Source organism: Solanum verrucosum, unplaced genomic scaffold (genome assembly GCF_900185275.1).
Source record: "Solanum verrucosum unplaced genomic scaffold, falcon-dt-bn FXZP01000051.1, whole genome shotgun sequence".
Taxonomy (NCBI): Eukaryota; Viridiplantae; Streptophyta; class Magnoliopsida; order Solanales; family Solanaceae; genus Solanum; species Solanum verrucosum.
Window position 1 is genome coordinate 1,212,595 of NW_026020110.1, and position 6,351 is coordinate 1,218,945.

Here is a 6,351-nt window from a genome sequence, read left to right on the forward strand (position 1 = left end):
GAAATGTCTATTGAGGTTGTACGATGTTAATTAATGATTGTCCTACCTCCGCTGATTTAGTTGAATTGACTATGCTAGATTTTTATGTAATTATGGTATATATTGGTTTCCATCTTATTATGATAATATTGATTATTGTTCAAAGCTTAGTAAGATTGTATTTTCTAGGTGATCCAGTCCTGAATGAAAAGGTAATGCACCCAGACCCAAGAGTAAGTTTATTGCATACCTTAGGGCTCATAAGTTAATTGCTAAAGGTTGTATTTACTATTCAGTTCATGTCATAGATTTGAATAAGGAGCCTACAACTCTTCAGTTGGTTCCTCTTGTGAATGAATTTTCGATGGTATTCCCAAATGCGCTTCAAGGATTTCCCCTAGAAATAGGAATTGATTTTGCTAGACTTGCTTCCTAATATGTAATATATAAATATATATATATATATATATATATATCCATTCCACCCTATAGAATGGTTCACATAGATCTAAGGGAATTGAAGGAACAACTGACTAACTTTCTCGACAAAGACTTTATTAGGCCAAGTACATCCCCATAGGATGATCCAGTGTTGTTTGTTCAATAGAACGATGGCTCCTTAGAGTGTGTATCGACTACAACCAGCCAAATAAAGACACTATCAAGAACAAATATCCTCTTCCATGGATTTATGACTAGTTCAACCAATTACAGGGTGTCAAATGTTTTTCAAAGATCAAGTTGTGATCTGATTACCATAATTTGCGAGTTAGGGATATTGATATCCTAAAAGTATCTTTTTGAATGAGGTATGACAATTTTGAATTCCTTTTCATAGCTATTGGACTTACAAATTCCCCATCAGCCTTAATGGTTCTTACTAATTGGGTCTTCTAACCATTCTTGGACATACTTATGATTGTGTTTATTGATGACTTCACGATATATTCACAGTCGGAATCCAAGCATGCGAACCACTTGCGAGCTATATTTTAGACTCTCCCAGACTACAAGTTATATGCTAAATTCTCTAAATGCAAATTTTGGCTAACTTCTATAGTTTCTCTTGATCAGGTTATCACCAGAGACAATATCAGGGTTGATGGATAAATGATTGAAGAAGAAATGAATTGGCTGAGTCCCTTGAATACAATAGAAGTTCATAGCTTTTGAGGCTTACCAAGGTATTACCATAGGTTTGTGATGCCTCGAGAATTGTCTTAGTTTGTGATCTTATGCAGCATGATAAGGATATCACGTATGTCTCTAGATAGCTGCGGAAATATGAACAGAAATATCGTACTCACGATCTTGAGTTGGATGTAATTGTCTTTTTCATAAAGATTTGGTGGTATTATATATATGGGATTCATATTGTTGCTCTGATAGACCACAAGATCCTTCCAATTTTTTAAAGTGGGGGAGTTGGAGCTACAAAAAAATAGATGGATAGAATTACTAAAGGACTATGACGTTGACATTTCATATCATCCTAGAAAATTTAATGTTTTTATTTATGCACTTAGTCGAATGTCCATAGGTATTGAAGTTGATAACGTCAGAATGATCAAAGATCTATGCCAACTAGCTAGTTTACAAGTGCAATTGTTAGACACAGAGGATGGAGGTGTTGTCATTTTCAATATTATAGGATCTTCCTTTATTACTGAAGTGAAAGTGCGACAACACAAGAATTCATAGCAGTATCAACCTTTATTTGAGCTAACTAGAGATGGAGTCCTTAGATACTAGGGACTCTTATGTATGTCGATAACAGGAGAGATCTGTGTGAAGAATCATTCAAAGGCCCAATATTCAAGATATGCAGCTCACTGTTGAGAAATAAAGATCTATTCAAACCTTCGATAGGTCTATTGGTGGACATGAAAAGACATATCGACAAGATAGTAGCCCAATGTCCTAACTATTAGCAAATTAAAGCAGAACATTAGAGTTCTAGAGGCCTAACATAGTATATCGTGAATTCGTTATGGAAATGGGACATGATACTTCACCACCAATTTTCCTCGCACACCATGGAGGTATGATTCTATTTGGGTAATGTTTTATAGGCTAATGAAATCTTCTCATTTCCAACCAGTGGGGACAACATATTAGATCGAGGATTATGTCAGGCTTTACAATAGAGAGATTGTACACCTTCACGAAGTTCCATTATCTATAGTCTCTGATTGAGTAGTTCAATTTACATCACATTTTTGAAGATCTTTTCTGAAGGGTCTAGGAACTCAATAAAATATTAGCATCATTTATCATCTACAAACTAATTAGACATGTCGAGCATACTATTTAGACCATCGAGGATATTTTACATATATGTGATGGATTTTAAAAAAAGATGGGATGATCATCTACCCTTTATTGAGTTATCTTATAATAACATCATCCAAGCTAATATTCAGATAGCTCCTTATGAAGCACTATACGGTCTAATCTGTAGGTCCTCAATCAATTGTTTTGAGGTCGGGTAAGTAGAGTTTCTAGGTCTCAATCTAGACCAACAAAGCTTATTAAAGGTTGACTACATTTAGCACAAAGTTGGCAGAACTCTTATTAGATATTCGACAATGAGACTAACATTATGATGTAGAAGATCGTGGTTTCCTGAAAGTAGAGCCTAATAAGGGTTTCATGAAAATTTTCAAGAAAGAAAAGTGATGAGTCAGGGATTTTGACTCATTTAGGCCTTAATATCCAATGTTTTAGTGTCCTCAATGTCTATTTATGCTCTAAATTGATGTTAAAATGTTAATTTACAGCAATGAAGGCAAAAAGAAAGGCAAAAGCATTACCAGGCAAAAAGGAGCGAAAAAGCTGAAAAAGTTGAAGAAAATCAAGTCTGGTACTCGCTAAAGCTACTCGGCGAGTCGCCGAGTGGACCTTTAGCTCGCCAAAACTTCCAACATGCTAGCCAATGGAGAAGACCAACTCGGCGAGAAAAGTGATGGTTTGGCGATGCATCGAATGGATCGGCGATGTCAACTTTGATTGCCTAAACTTACAGAAGCGAAATGGTGAAGAGCCAAGCCAATAAGGCGATAGAAAGGAGCACTCGGCGCATCACCGACCATGTCAACGAAGCCTGACTTATTTCACCGAGTGACTCTGAAGCTGAAATTCTGGGAACGTATAAATGCAGTTTTAAAAGGAGTTTTGAAAAGTTTCCACATTGTCCAGTTCTGGGTTTTTTACCCTCAACAGTCTAAACATTGTTCTTACACTTTTGAGTAGAGATTTAGGGTTGGTTTTGATTTTGAGATTTAATTAGAGCATTTGAAGACTCGTAGATTGTTACCTAATCTGATGAAAAACATAGTTGGTAATGATTTATTACTCCTTATTATGTTTGGCTAAAACTCGCATTCTTGGGGGTGTGATTATGTAATTGAATGTTTCAATTAGCCTATGGTTGTTAGTATTTACTGATTTTATTGTTGATTTGAAGTGGGTTCAATTAGTAGTTGAGTTTTAAATTGATGAATTGTAGTTGCAAATGCAATTCTAGTTTAGCATTTTAAGCTTGCTTGAGAAAGAAGTATTAGAGTTAAAACTATAAGTTATTACAGACTTAGCTTGAGAAAGTGGGTCTAAATTCAATCCTACCAATCTAGCTTGAAAAAGTTGATTGATTGAGGTATTGGGTTGTTCATAAGTGTAATGCTTGTAGAGGTTCGAAATAACTAGCTTGATTCGTGATAGTTGATTGAGAAATGGCTATTGTATCTAAAGCCTAGCCTACCCATTAATATTCAACGACTTCTAGTAAATAATAATCACTCATTTTGCAAAATTAGCATTCAATTGATCACACTCCCAAGAAATCCCCTCTACTTGTTTACTCCCGGTTGTTCGTAATTGTTAACTATTCACTCTAATCCCCCCATTTGACATTGATTGCCAACCCCTTGTCATTTATTTTATTGTTTTGAAAAATTTTACAACTAAAAATGATTAGACCACCATTTTACTTCTTAGTCGAATTCTTTACCGTATCACTCCCTATGGGATCGACCCCAACTCTTAGTTGGGTTTATAATTGTTAGCAACCGCCTACACTTAGAATCGGATGAAGTGTAGTTAGGCATTATCAAAAATGGTGTCGCTACCGGCGAGAGGTGTTTAGAATTCTTTTAGTGAAGTTTAGCCATGAACTAATCTTGTTGTAGTTAAATCAACTTATTTTTGTTCGTTGTTAGTTGCTCTTAAACAAGTGAAGAGATGAGTGTTAACGGTAGAAATGCTAGCCAACTTTGGCACAATGGTGACATCGGTAATTTGCATGATGTTAATGTAGTTTATCAGTTGGGAATTGCGGGTGATATTTGATTGTCTTCAACTGTGGGCAATGTGGTCTTTCATGTGACCAGCACTATGTTGTAGCTGCTACAAATGAAGGGTCTCTTTGGAGAACTTTCCCATAGGGATTTTAGAAGAAAAGGGGTTGTCTATGGATAGAGTGGTAGACAGGTATCCAGAGGTGTGGAACATCATCAGGCTCCACAAGTTTGAAAGATTCACACAGCCCCGACGCTCATATATACTTTCATGGGTCTGGGAGTTTTATAGAGTACGGGAGGCTGGTTCCGAAGGGGAAGAAGGTCAACTCATTCGCATCAGTTGATCATGTGGTGGTGCGAGGTAAAAAGGTCAAATGCAGCAGCACAAATATTAATGAAGTGTTGGGGTGTATGATGAATGTGATCCACTTCTTGTCGGATCGGATCCAGAAGAAGACCCTAGATGATCTAAAGGGGTGGCTGGTCCCATTGATATCTATTATTAAATTATGATGGATCGAGCCAAGGGTCCAGATTGAGAAGAAGGACATGAATGTAGCTGCACGGTATTGGCTCAAATTCATTAGCAACACATTGATGCCTTCCCAGAATGAGTCAATACTCCGGCATCCGAAGCGGCTTTATTAGGATCCATCATTGATCAGGATAGACTGAATCTCGGGTTAATTATTGAGAAAGAGATGTCCATGAGGACCAAGCAGAGCCAGACGTTACTTCTTTTCCCGATGTTGATCACGGAGTTGTGTCGGCATGCTCGAGTTCCCTGTATGGCGAAGATAGATGTGGAAGTGACTCCCACTTCCTCCACTGACATCTGGAGGATTGAGGTCGAGTACACTAGAGACGAGGATGATAGAAGGAGAGCAGCGTCGTGGACACTTCCTCGGTTGTAGATGTAGAGATGCTAGAGATAGATACAGCCCTCCCACTCAGGCCGGTAAGCCTTCAGGTACTCCTAGCACCACTTATACCTCTTCTTCTTCGTCTGCTTCTACCACTACTGTTGTTGCTTCCCGCCCCCATTGACACAAGCGATTCTCTACAAGATGGGACATCTAGCACAATCTGCTGATGTACGTGCTTCCCAGGTCGAGGCAGTTGTTCTCGGATTGATTGAGAGGGCTATTGCTACTGCCCTAGCTCCTATCCGAGCTGAATTGCGGTAGCACCAGGATTTGATTGTCGTACATGGCCTAGCCTTAGACACACTCATGGTGCGAGTGGAGGCATGTGAGCAGAGTAGACGCTAGTCAGCTTATTTCACGGCCTTCAGAGCCGATATTGCTAGTTTGAGACATGGTGTTGATGAGCTCAAATCCATGGATCTGTCTATGTTTTTTTGCACTGTGGACCTTCCCGAGGTTTCGAGTACAGAGATGACACATATTTCTGAGATCTCTCCGGTTACAATGACCGGAGATGCTGTTATAGCTGATGATGATGTTGAGTCAGATGCTCCCGAGATTGATAAGGGGGAGCTTGGGGCCCATGATACAATTGTGTATGATGATCTGGAGGATCTAGAGGGAGCGATGGTACAGACGGCCATGAAGACTTATATTAGAGATACTTCGATGATTGGCTCCAGTGGAGAAAATGATGGAGATGAGCAGGGCATTGATGCCCAGATTGAGAGCACTCCAGATGTGCAGAGCTCACCTCAGGCTTAGCCTAAGAGGGGGATCCTGACTCTCTTTTAGTTTTGCTTTTGAGAAAGTTATTTTATTTTGCATTGAGAAGAATGTTAGGTTTTGTTTGGCGGGGTAAGGTATCTTCATACCTGCTCCTTTTAGGTTGCATTTAGCTTGTTTTGGATGATTTCGTGACTATTAGTTGTTGTTTTTTAATGTGATTGTTTTTTTTATGTCTGAATTAAAATTGACCTCTTGATTTTTGTGGTTGTGAACGTGGTTGTTCTCTCGCATATTTAAGAACCGGTTGTGATCAATACCGATGATTTAAATAGTGCTCTTCATTAAACAATATGTTTGTGCAAGTCCAATGAGGCAAATTTGAGTTGTGTAAGTCATGTGTGAACTCTTAGCATCTCATT